This window comes from Papio anubis, chromosome 16, assembly GCF_008728515.1.
Source record: "Papio anubis isolate 15944 chromosome 16, Panubis1.0, whole genome shotgun sequence".
Classification (NCBI taxonomy): domain Eukaryota; kingdom Metazoa; phylum Chordata; class Mammalia; order Primates; family Cercopithecidae; genus Papio; species Papio anubis.
The window spans coordinates 10,308,913-10,322,331 of record NC_044991.1 but is presented as its reverse complement, the minus strand read 5'-3'; the positions used below and the strand labels follow the sequence as shown (position 1 = coordinate 10,322,331).

The window sequence follows — 13,419 nt, the reverse complement described above, 5'->3', positions numbered from 1 at the left end:
GGAAGAGATAAACTGGAGAGCGAACCTCCAAAAAGATCTTGTGGTGGAGGAATGTTAGGGCTCTTTATCCTATCCAGGAGAAAACTTGTCAGCACTTCAAATATTGCCGTGTGGAGGAAGAGTGACTTGATTGTGTGTTGCCCCAAGAGACACTGAGATCAATACCCATTATTAAGGCTCTGAGATTGGCTTGGGGCCAGACATTGGAACCCCCGAGATTAGCAATCCACCCTCAATCTCCCAGGTCAGGCAGAAGCTGGAAGACTGCCTAGTTAGGAATGTTGTGAGGGAGAGGAGGCTGAATCGGTTCCAGTTTTATCTAAAAGTAGCCAGAAAAGCAGGTTGAGATGATGCGCACTTGCAGTCCCAGCTACTTGGGAAACTGAGGCAATAGGGTCACTTGAGCCCAAGAGTTCAGTCCAGGCTGGGTGACATAGCGAGAACTTGTCACTTAAAGCCAACCTAAGAGAAGAGCTCAACCTACTGGGAAAAACAATAGAAGGCAATTCTGAAAACCAAATTCTGAATATAGGCTAGTATAGCAAGCAAGTGGGGATAGCATAGAGCCATTTGCTCAACTTCCAGAAAGAGTTACTCTATTCATCTCTTTAAAAAATCTTGAAAAGGGCCAGGTGCGGTGGTGGCTCATGCCTGTAATCCCAGCACTTTGGGAGGCCGAGGCAGGTGGATCACCTGAGGTCAGGAGTTCAAGACCAGCCTGACCAAGAAGGTGAAACTCCATCTCTACTAAAAATACAAACAATTAGCCGGGCATGGTGGCAGGTGCCTGTAGTCCCAGCTACTCGGGAGGCTGAGACAGAAGAATTGCTTGAACCTAGGAGTCAGAAGTTGCAGTGAGCCAAGATCATGCCACTGCACTCCAGCCTGGGCAATGGAGCGAGACTCAGTCTCAAAAAAAAAAAAAAAAAAAAATCCTGAAATGATAAGTCTGAAACAAGGAAATTAAGTCATTGGACTCTGACCAGATATTCTGTCTACTTCCTTCTCTGGTATGGGCAACTTAGAGGCAGCAACTACTATCAGTTTATCTAATGTGAGACTTTATATTACATAACAGATGTTGGGGATATAGGATACCATGGATTTTAGTTAATACATTTCCTCATAGAAAATAAGGAAATAAGATAACAGTCTTCTTCCTGTCCTAACAATTCTGTTAGACTAATGATCTCCAGTGATTGGCGATTTGACCTGGTTTCTTCCTGGACTATTTGAGTGGGTGGATTTGTTGGTGCATCTCTGTCTTCTTTCCTTTTCCATTCTCCTTTGTTTCTGTATTTACACACTTGTATGCAACTCTGTAATCTGATTTTCCCATGTAGCATTTTAATTTGATGTATTGGGTGGTCTGCATGTTCACTGGAAAACATGTTAAATGTACATTTATATATAAATAATGTAGATTTATATATATATATAAAAGACAAGATCTCGCTCTGTCACCCAGGCTGGAGTGCAGTGGTGTGACCACAGCTCACTGCAGCCTCGATTTCCTGGCTCAAGCGATCCTCTCACCTCAGCCTCTTGAGTAGCTGGGACTATGGCACACACAACCACACCTGGCTAATTTTTTGTTGTTTTTTGTAAAGACAGGGTCTCACTATGTTAACCCAGGCTGTTTTCTTTAAGATTGGTTTAAACTCACGCAGACTCCAGCATGAAAACTACCCAGATGTTAGGTTCTGGGCAGAACATGGGACAACTGATGAAACGTCTGCTCAGCTGAAGTCAGACACCTGGACACTTAATGCCCTCTTTTCCTGGCTGGTGCTCAGTTTCATTTAAGAACCAGGAGATCCTAATGTTTGTAACCATAGCTTTAGTGGAAGCACAAGGGTTAGGAGTCCCCAGAAAGGTATGATGAAGCCTGGGTGGATGTGAGGATTGGTGAGACGGCAAAAGCATCGCTGTGCCTGCAGGCCTTGGGACGGGGTCGCAAAGCTCCTGGCCGCGTCCCGCCAAGTGGGCGGGAATGACTACAGCCCCCAGCATGACCCGCGGCCGCCTATGCTCCGCCCCGCCACGCGTGCGCTTAGGCGCCGCTGAGCGCTGACTGGGTGCGAGCGGGGAAGCCGCTAACCTGACCCGGATTGGCGCTGAGGTGGCCCGTGGGGCAGGTGAGTGCGGGGACGGGAGTCAGCGGAGACTGAACGGCGCCCACAAGTTCCCCTCAGGCTGGGGTTGCGGGGCGTTTGTGGTGGGACTGTTTGACCGAGGGATGTACGGGCCAAAGGCGCCCACTAGAGAGAAGCACCGCCTCGGGCCGGAGAGCCGCCGGGCCGACCTTACTCGCGTCGCGGGTGGAATGGGGGCCGAGGACGCGGCGGGGCGGAGAGGTCGGCTGCGTACCCCGGACCGGCTGACCCTAGACGGCCGAGGCCACCTCAGGTGTTCGGGGCGGGAACCGGAGTCCACCGCGCTGGCAGCCGGGAGCGGTTTTACAGAAACCGCGCCTGATGCGGGGGGCTTTTTAAAAAAGCCTGGCTGGCTCCGGCACGGGGACAGCTGCAGACTCCTCCTCAGGTTTAACTTGCGCCTTTCCCTTTGAGAGTCAGATCCAGGTGCAGAACCCGGGCTCGGATCCACGCCGAGACTCGGAACACAGGTGTGTTTGCATTTTAGCACGGGGGAAACTGAGGCATACGTTAGCCAGAATCACCCGGTGTGGTTAGGATTGGAATTTTGAAAATTATTCTCATACTTAGTTTACTGATCTAGGCTCTTTTTTATTTGGAGAGAAAAATGAAGCTGTTTCAAAGGTTTTCAGTGACTGGGTGACTAGCGTGTCTTCCAGTCTCGCGCAGCCCAGTTGGGGTGGGTTGATGGCTCTTGTTTTGTGGTGGGATAGAGATATCCTGGAATATTCCACACCCTTCTTGTTCTTTCTTAGTAAATTCAAGTCCAGTCAGACTCTGCTTCACAAAAACTGCATTTTCAACTTCGACTCGTTTACTCGTAGTTTTCGTGACAGGTTTGTGATTAGGTTTGTAAGGACATACACTTCCCACTTTTCTTGCTCATCTCTTTTAGTTCCAATTCTCTCTGCACTCTAAACAACTGAATTACATCTTTGTTCTACATATCTCTCTTCTTGGTGATTAATTTGTAATTCTTTTTTTTTCTTTTCTTTTTTTTTTTATGAATTTAAGACTGCGTTTCGCTCTTGTTCCCCGGGCTGGAGTGCAGTGGCGCGACCTCGGCTCACTGCAAGCTCCGCCTCCCGGGTTCAAGGGATTCTTCTGTCTCAGCCTCCTGAGTAGCTGGGACTACAGGCGCCCGCCACCACGCCCGGCTAATTTTTGTATTTTTAGTAAAGAGGGGGTGTTTCGCTATGTTGGCCATGCTGGTCTCGAACTCCTGACCACAGGTGATCCGCCCGCCTCGGGCCTCCCAAAGTGCTGGGATTGCAGGCGTGGGCCACTGCGCCAGGCTGGATTAATTTGTAATTCTATAGATAGATATCTTTCCTGGCTTTTGATAGTCATAAGTGAATGCAGCTTTTTCATCCCTAATTATCACAGTAGCCTGAGCTTTAGTTCTTCTCCGTGTCCCTTTTTAAGCGTGGAGGTTTGTGGTCTGGGAGGGAGGGGAGAGGGTGAGGTGTCTGTTGATCAGCTATGGGTAACAGGTGAACATAACCAATGACCAGAACATTAAAAGGCTGTAAACAAACAATTGTTTCAATGTAAAAACGCATACCTCGTGAATTTGGAAACATATCAGGTTGATAGAAAAGTGAACTGGGGTAGAACCTCACAGAAATGAACCTGACATTAGGGTGAAATATTGAGAAGGGAAGTGAGGAGATAATCATCTCTTTTATTTTACAGCCATCTTTCTGTCGCTAGAGTGGATGTAGGAATATCCTGCTGGCTCAGAAGCTTAAAAAAAGCTCTGTGTGTTTTCAGTTTTTCTCTTAGTTCTCAATGAAGGTTTTGGCAGGAGCCCAAAATCTTGTACCTTTGATAATTTAACATGAGTTTCATCTTGCTTACTCTCCAGATAGCCTGTTATTCAGCTGGTGACGTCAGTAATTTTCCACAGCAGCCATTCATGAGCTCATGCAGACTGTCACAAGGAAATGGGAATAGCACAATGAGTGTTACAGAAGAAAAAAAGATACTGTTTCTTTGCCATCACATACACAGACTTAGGGAATCTAGACTGGAGCACAGGATATGTGGGAGGGGTTAGAACACCAGAGTGCAGGCTCCTACCTGTAGTAGTAATCATTGAAACCATTTATTGAATGCCTTCTGCTTTCCAAACACAGAATTTAAGTCTACCTGACTCTAAACTCCTCTCTTTTAACTGCTGTACTACCTTAACAACTGTGTTCAAGTATTTCTCATTCTTAAAACTATATGAAACTTCCCTGTGATCATATTTCCCTTCAAATTACTACCATTTCTCCTGCTTTTCCTTTCTAGACTTGTCCTTAAGAAGCAGACTCTACATTCTTCTCTAACATTTACTGCTTTGTTCATTGCAGTCTGGCTTCTACCCTCAACTCTGTTGAAACTACTCTCATGAATTCCTCTCAATGATTTATTGAGTATCTACTGTGTATATCATCTTCTAGACTTATAAAGACGGCTAAGACATGGTTTTTGCCCTCAGGTAGTTTAGGGATTAATGAGAGAGGGTAGTTTATACATGTCAATATATGTTTACCACTGATAGGTCAGTTGTGGTGTTTCGTTTTGTTTTTTTTCTTTTTTTTTTTTTTTTGAGACAGTCTCCCTCTATCACCAGGCTAGCATGCAGTGGGGCAATCTCGGCTCACTGCAGCCTCCACCTCCCGAGTTCAAGCAGTTCTCCTGCCTCAGCCTCCTGAGTAGCTGGGACTGCAGGCGTGTGCCACCACACCCGGCTAATTTTTGTATTTTTAGTAGAGATGAGGTTTCACCATGTTGGCCAGGATGGTCTCCATCTCTTGACCTCGTGATCTGCCTGCCTTGGCCTTCCAAAGTGCTGAGATTAAAGGCGTGAGCCACCACACCTGGCCTGATAGGGTGGGGTTTTTTTCTTTTCTCTTTTGTTTTTTTTTCTGAGATGGAGTCTCCCTCTGTCACCCAGGCTGGAGTGCAGTGGCGTGATCTCGGCTCACTGCAAGCTCTGCCTTCTGGGTTTACTTACTCCATTCTCCTGCCTCAGCTTCTGGAGCAGCTGGGACTACAGCCGTCCGCCACCATGCCCGGCTAATTTTTTGTATTTTTTTAAGTAGAGACAGGGTTTCACCATGTTAGCCAGGATGGTCTCGATCTCCTGACCTCGTGATCTGCTCGACTCGGCCTCCCAAAGTCCTGGGATTACAGGCGTGAGCCACCGCACCCGGCCAATAGGGTATAGTTTGAGAGTTGGGGAAGGAACACTTTATTGCGAAGATGTCACTGGACTGCCAACAGAGAGAGAAAGCTTAAATTGGTCTAGAGTGTAGTGTCAAGACTGCATGCTTAGGCATATACTTTTAGGGAAAAGCTGTATCCACTGAGAGATGACATGGCTGAAAGATACAGTATAGGCTTTAGAGTCTGACAGACCTGGTAACTGAACCACAGTTTCTTCTTTGTAATATTTGCCTGCATTGTAAGCTCTATGAAAGTAGGGGCTTTGTGTTGTTCACCACCTCACCCCGTCTCCTAGAACAGTGGTAGGTGAGCAATAAATATCTGTGGAAAGGGGCCCAAAGGGAGACCCTGTCTCAAAAAACTAGGAAAAAAAAAGAAAAGATAACAGATCATTTCCCTTTTCCCTCTCTTGTGTTTGAATTTCATTTGTAAATATCCTTAATTACGTGACTTGAGTATAGGGTTAAAGTCCAATTACCACTGTTTTTTTTTTTTTTTTTTTTGTCTTTTGAAAACAGTATGGTAGTCAGGAGCACCAACAATGAAGTTCAACTTCTGGCACTACTGCTTGCTTCCTTGCTTGCCTGCTTGCTTGATTGATTGACAGCGTCTTGCTCTGTTGCCCAGATTGGAGTGCAGTGGCATGATCATAGCTCACTGAAACCTCAAACTCCTGGGCTCAAGAGATCCTCCTACCTTAGTCTCATGAGTTGTTGTGATTACAGGTGCATGCCACTGCACCCGGCCTAGCTTTACCATTATAAACTTTGAGAACTTACTAGTTATCTCTCTGATGCCTCATTTCTGTCACCTGCAAAAATGGAATAATTAGTGCTACTCATAATGATAGCTAATACGTATTAGGTGTTTGCTATATATACCAGTCACAGTTCTAAGAATTTTACTTGTATTAACTCACAATCCTCACATCAGCCCTGTGTATTGTTAGTATTATGCCCATTTACAGGTGAGGCAACAGTCACAGAAACAGTAACTTGCTGAAGATTGGAGGAGTGGAGTCAGGATTTGAACTTAGTCTGACTCTAGAGTTCACGCTCACAATCTCCACCTTCATAGTTTTTTGGTTTTTTTAATTTAGCATGTAATCAAGAAATAGAGTAGTTTTGAAGATTAAATAAAATCTATATAAAATGGCTGTGACAAGCATTTACTGTATTAAGTACTACAGTTAGCTTCAAGTTTATAAAGCATTTTGCACTCATTTTCTTTGATTGTCATAGGAACAACCAAATATGTTTGTGAGCATCACTGTCTGGCAGGAAGCAGGCACGCATTTGGTCACTTTCCAAGTCATGCAGCATGTGTGGAGACAGTACCCTAGTGTTGCTCCTCCGTATCTAGATCACGTGGAATTTGAAGCATCACATTTTGAGAGAATTTAGTAGACATAAGTTGTTTTGGCCGGTCCAGCATCCAATCCAGGTTCTTCTGGGGATAACAGCTCAATTTTGCTTTGGAGAACAGTTCATCCCTGACCAACTAGGTGGTAGGCACATGGCCCAGGTCAGGCCAACAGATGTTAGGCAAATAGATGCTTTCCTCCTTTAATTTGAATCTTAGGTTGAATGACACGGTAACAAAAGTTCAGTAAACAGTTGCTGCTCCTTTATGACAACCACAGGCTAATTCCTAATATCTGGGCGCTAGAGCTGCTGTTGTTTTCAACCACCTGAGTCTTCAGCTTTTCCTCAGTTCTGTGTCCTACTACATATCCTTCCAGTACATTCCTGTCTTTCATAACTTAAGTTACCCAAAGTCAGTTTTGGTAGCTTGCAGCTGAGACACCCTTAACTTACTTTACATGGCAGGAGATCATGTCATATAAGAGTTAAACTAGGCCTGGCGCGGTGGCCCATGCCTGTAATCCCAACACTCTGGGAGGCCAAGGCAGGCAGATCCACTGGGCTAAGGAGTTTGAGACCAGCCTGGGCAACGTAGTGGGAACCTGTCTCTAGAAAAAAAATTTAAAAATTATTAATAGCTGGGCATGGTGGCATGTGCCTGTAGTCCCAGCCACTTGGGAGGCTGAAGTGGGAAGATCACTTGAGCTTGGGAGGTCAAGGCTGCAGTGAGCTGTGATCGCGCCACTGCACTCCAGCCTGGGTGACAGAGCTAGACCCTGTCTCAAAAAAAAAAAAAAAAGTTAAAATCAGCTAAGTTTAACGTGAAGAGGAGAGAAATCTTGGAGAAGATCTGAGTATCTTCAGATGTCTGAAGTTTATAGAATACAAAGTACCCCTAAAAAGACCAAAGAGGAGATACTACTAGCAAACATATTTCTGCCCACGTTAAAGCCTAAGGCAGGGCTTTCCACGGGTGACAGACTGACTTCGTACGTGGAGATAGATCTATCCACTAAATTGTTCAAGCCAAGACAAGATGGTCACCTGGGAGGAGTAATATGGGTTTAGTAATCTAATGGGGACTGGATGTGGTGGCTCATGCCTGTAATTCCACTGCTTTGGGAGGCTGAGGCAGGATGATCGCTTGAGGCCAAGAGTTTGAGACTACACTGGGCAACACAGCAAGACCAGCATCTCTACAAAAAAATAAGAAAAATTAGCCAGGCATGGTGGTGTGTGCCTGCAGTCCTAGCTACTTGGGAGCCCCGCAGTTTGAGGTTGTAGTGAGCTGTGATAGTGCCACTGCATTCCAGCCTGGGTGACAGAGCAAGACCCTGTGTGTGTTAATAACCATAATATGGCTGGGCGCAGTGACTGATGCCTGTCATCCTAGCACTTTGGGGGACTAAGGCGGGCAGATCACTTGAGGGTGGGAGTTCGAGACCAGCCTGGCCTACATGGCGAAACACAGTCTCTACCAAAAATAAAAAAGATTACCTGGGTGTGGTGGCGCATGCCTGTAATCCCATCTACTCAGGAAGCTGAGGCAGGAGAGGAACCTGGGAGGCGGAGGTTGCAGTGAGCCAAGATCACACACTACACTCCAGCCTGGGCGACAGAGTGAGACTCTCTCAAAAAACAGAAGAAAACCAATAATAACCATCTAATGGGTGGTTGTACTGAATGAACTGTAAAGTTCTCTCCAATTCTGAGATAATGATTCTCTGACTGAAATCTAAATCTGCAGACTCCGAGACCTAGAGTTCTTTCTAGAAGATTTACCTGCTTTTCCTCACTTTTCCAACCTAGTCTCTTATATTCACGCTTCAGCACCTATGTGCTGCTCTTTGCTTCAGACCTCTGCTTCCATCAGCCCCTCATCTTCTTCAAGTGTTTGCTCAGGTTTTTTCTTACTGAGCCTCCCCTGGCCACCTAATTTAGAATCACAGCTCCTGAAAGTGCCTATTGCTCTTCCTGCCTCGTTTTACTCTATAACACTATTCATCTGACATACAATATGGTCTCATTAATTTTTTAAGTCACTTCTTTCCCCTCTAGAATGCTGGGACTTTCAAGGAAGGGATTTCTATTTTGAGCACTTCTGTGTTCCCAGCACTTAAAACAGTGCCTGGTACATAATAGGCACTCAGTAAACATGTTGATTGAATGAGTATTTCCTCAACACAAAGTCACCATTGGGTCTGCTTTGTGTTCTAGAATATCCAGCTCATGCTGTCTACTTTGTACCTTTTCTCCTTGCTTCCCTTGCTCGCTGGTGCCTTTCTCTTTTCCTCTTCCTTTTGGATCACAGCATTTTAAGACTAGAAGTCAGATCACTCCTTCATAAGGACCAGAGGTCCCTATGTAACACAGCTAGTTAATGAAAGATGTGGGGTGGAGGGTGACTGACTGTTGGATTGTTTATCTCTGTTAAACTGTGGTCCCCCTAAGTCTTGCTCAGTTCAGGCCCATGCAGTGACTGCTGCAGAATATGCATATCCCTCAGTGAGTTATTAAGTAAATGTCTCCTTCCTTCATGTGAAGGCTTTTCTATATCAACCTGTAGTTACCTCTTTATTTCCTTGAACTTTGATAATATTTGTGGTCTGTTCTTATTAAGGCAGGGTCTCCCTTTGTCACCCAGGCTGGAGTACAGTGGCACCATCTCCACTCACTGCAACCTCCACCTCCCAGGCCCAAGCAATCCTGCCACCTCAGCTTCCCGAGTAATCTGGGACTACAGTTGGGCACTGCTATGCCCAGCTAATTTTTGTATTTTTTGTAGAGATGGGTTTCTTCATGTTGCCCAGGCTGGTCTCAAACTCCTGGGCTCAAGAGTGATCCGCCTGCCTCGGCCTCCCCAAGTGCTGGGATTATACGTGTGAGCCATCGTGCTCGGCCTGGTCTCTCTCATTCACTGGCCTTGGGTTGTTTGCTATTTTATGTGTCTGTCTGGTCAATGAAATTATGATCCCATGGACAAAGACTAAATGTACCTACCACAGACCCTAGTCTTGAGCGGCGGTGTAATGTAGTAAGGTGCTGTCCAAGAGAACTTTATACAGTGCTGGAAATGTTCTTGTGTGACTATTAACATTTTTTTATGCTGTGTGTGTATTTGTATGTGTGTGTGATTAAGTAATTACAATTATCTGCACCACCCAGGAATAATCAGTAAACATTCTGGCATTTATTTCTTTATTCATTTCTTAATTGTACATTTTCTAGCTTTTTTTTTTTTTTTTAAAACCATGAGTGTCTATAATTTTTTTTTTTTTTTTCTGAGACAGGGTCTCGCTCTGTCACCTGGGCTGGAGTGCAGTGGCACTATCTTAGCTTGCTGTAACCTCTGCCTCCTGGGTTCAAGCGATTTTCCTGCCTTAGCCTCCTGAGTAGTTGGGATTACAGGCACGCGCCACCACATCTGGCTAATTCTTGTATTTTTAATAGAGACGGGGTTTCACCATGTTGGCCAGGCTGCTCTCGAACTCCTGGCCTCAAGTGATCATTACAGGCGTGAGCCACTGTGCCCAGCCTATAACTTTTATAATCATAAAAACAGGCCGGGCTCACACCTGTAATCCCAGCACTTTGGGAGGCCAGGGTAGAATGACTGCTTTAGCCCAGGAGTTTGAGACCAGCCTGGGCAACATAATAAGACCCTCTCTACAATAGTGAAAATAATTAGCAGGGCGTGGTGGTGTGTGCCTGTAGTCCTAACTCCTCAGGAGGCCGAGGTGGGAAGATTGTTTAAGCCTGGGAGGTCAAGGCTGCAGTAAGCTGTGATCACAGCACTTCCCTCCAGCCTGGACAACAGAGCAAGACCCTGCTCAAAAATAAATTAATAAATTAAAAATACAAGTTGCTGCAGCTTCAATTTTTTTTTTTTTTTTTTTTTTGAGACGGAGTCTCGCTCTGTCGCCCAGGCTGGAGTGCAGTGGCCCGATCTCAGCTCACTGCAAGCTCCGCCTCCCGGGTTTACGCCATTCTCCTGCCTCAGCCTCCCGAGTAGCTGGGACTACAGGCACCCACCACCTTGCCCAGCTAGTTTTTCGTATTTTTTAGTAGAGACAGGGTTTCACTGTGTTTGCCAGGATGGCCTCGATCTGACCTCGTGATCCACCCATCTCGGCCTCCCAAAGTGCTGGGATTACAGGCTTGAGCCACCACGCCCGGCCCAGCTTCTATTTTTGTAAATTATCTTTTCCCCCATTGATTCACATAATATAAGCAATGTTTTAGCATGATAGTCATCCATATTGGGAAGAACCAAGTAATTAGGAAAGGTTATAGAAACATTTTACTAGTCTATATAAGCCATCGGAAAAGAGGCACAAGCTTTTTTTCTTCTTTTTTCTTTTTTTTGAGACAGGGTCTTGCTCTGTTGCCCAGGTTGGAGTGAAGTGGTATGATTTTGGCTCATTGCAATCTCCACCTCCAGGGCTCAGGTGGTCCTCCCACCTGAGCCTCCCAAGTATCTGGGACTACAGGTGTGCGCCACCACACTCAGCTAATTTTTTTAAATTTTTGTAGTGATGAAGCTGCACTATGTTGCCCAGGCTGGTCTTGAACTCTTGGGCTCAAGTGATCCTCCTGCCTTGGCCTTCCAAAGTGCTGGGATAACAGGAATGAGCCACCATGCCCAGCTACAAGGCGTGTTAACAATACAAGATAGTACATTTAGGAACTGGAAATACAAACTGAAGTATTATATTATTACTCCAAATTTAAAAGGTAAATCTAGAAGCTAAATAACTGGAGTCCTTTAGTTTCTGGAAAAGAAGAAATAATAAATAAGCATGAGAGCCCTTTGTTACTACACAACATATATGTAAACTATTGTGCAATTTGTTATAAGTTCATAATTCTTGGGGCCATGTGTGGTGGCTCACACCAGTAATACTAGCACTTTGGGAGGCGAAGGTGGGAGGATTCCTTGAGGCCAAGAGTTCAAGACTGGCCTGGGCAACGTGGCAAAACCCTGTCTTTACCAAAAATATATACAAAACTAGCTGGGCATGGTGGTATGTGCCTTAGTCCCAGCTACTTAGGAGGCTGGGGTGGGAGGATGGTTTGAGCCCGGGAGGCAGAGGTTGCAGTGAGCCAAGATCACGCCACTGCACTCCAGCCTGGCAGACTAAGTCAGATCCTGTCTCAAATAATAATTCTTATTTTATATTATAGATTTGTTTGTCTTTCTACCAGATCAGAATAAAAGCTCCACAAAGTCAGGATTTTGTTTTGTTCACTGTCCTGTCTAGGATCTAGACATGGATCTAGCCTAGGGTCTGACACAGAGTAAGTACTCATGATGTTAAAGAATGAGAGTGGTGCCTGCCATGTGAGGTCAGGATAAGTTTAGGACTCATCAGTCCGAAAAAGTAAGGGTTGAGAGGAGACTGAAATTTAAAATGGCATTATGTTAACATCTACAACATATTGAGCACCAATTCTTTCATTTATCTATTGCTATATATGGATCACTCCAGAATTTAGCAGCTTAAAGCAACAATAATCATTTTATTATTATCTCTTGCTGGGGGGTTGTTTGGGCTCAGCTAAGTAGTTTTTCCTGGGGTATCTCAAGCAGTTGCAGCTAGATGGGACTGGAGTCATCTCTAAAGTTTCCTTACGTGTCTTAGGGTTGATGGTGGCTGTCAGCTGGGTCCCACCTGGGACTGTTGGCTGGAGCACCTGTATGTGACCTCTCCATGTTTACCTACCTCACAGCATGGCAGGTGTGTTCTAGGAGCTAACCTCCCAAGGGAACAAGATGAAAATGCATGACATTTTTATGACATAACCTTAGAAGCTACACAGTATCACCATATTGTCTTGGTTGAGGCAGTCACAGAGGTTTGCCTGGGTTCACGGGGAGTGGATGGGACCCCACTATTCAATGGGAGAAGTGTCGTCATATTTGAAGAAGAGCATGTGAGATATGTTATGTTGTGTTAGCCCATCTTTGGAAAATAGGGTCTCCATGCCAAGCATGTGCTAAGGGTTTTAAGAACTTTTTCACTTATTCTGCAGGTACCTGTTATCCTAATTTTACTGATAGGGAAGCTGAGGTTATGGAAGATGAATTGGCCACACAGCTAAGTGGCAGAGCAAGTTGTCAGGCCCAGGCCTTCTTGCTCCCACTGTAACACTGTATAAAGGTGAAGGTAGATCTCTTCACAAAGTCCTGAAATACTATGGAAGGTATATTTATGTAGGTTATAAAACAGGTAATTAAATATTTCATGAAACAGGTGATTACTACTTCAAACATTTATTAAATCCCTAAGTACTGTACTGGGTGCTAATAAGGATTCAGCCCTTGAAGAGCTTTCAGTTTATAAATAAGGCACCCACAACTAGTAAAGTGAGATAGAAGTCAGTAGGAACGGCCCGGCGCAGTGGCTCACGCCTGTAATCCCAACACTTTGGGAGGCCGAGGCAGGCGGATCACAAGGTCAGGAGATCAAGACCATCCTGCTAACATGGTGAAACCCCGTCTCTACTAAAAATATAAAAAATTAGCTGGGCATCGTGGCAGGCACCTGTAGTCCCAGCTACTTGGGAGGCTGAGGCAGGAGAATGGTGTGAACTGGGGAGGCGGAGCTTGCAGTGAGCCAAGATTGTGCCACTGCACTCCAGCCCGGGCGACAGAGCGAGACTCCACCTCAAAAAAACAAACA

The 13,419-nt window shown here is 45.3% G+C and overlaps 1 protein-coding gene across 18 annotated transcripts in view; it reads left to right on the top strand.

The window, feature by feature from the left end:
- Positions 1-2,016: 2,016 nt before the first annotated feature.
- Positions 2,017-13,419, top strand: part of SGSM3 (small G protein signaling modulator 3) — a 35,677-nt gene continuing 24,274 nt past the window's right edge. For 11 of the 18 annotated variants that reach the window (XM_021921588.2, XM_003905578.4, XM_009217361.4 and 8 more), the window contains exon 1: positions 2,017-2,138. The gene's annotated coding sequence lies outside the window, so the exon portion shown is untranslated. Of the gene's footprint in view, positions 2,139-2,172; positions 2,627-13,419 lie in introns of those variants that run through there. The other 7 variants (XM_009217360.4, XM_021921585.2, XM_009217363.4 and 4 more) reach the window with 2 other exon arrangements.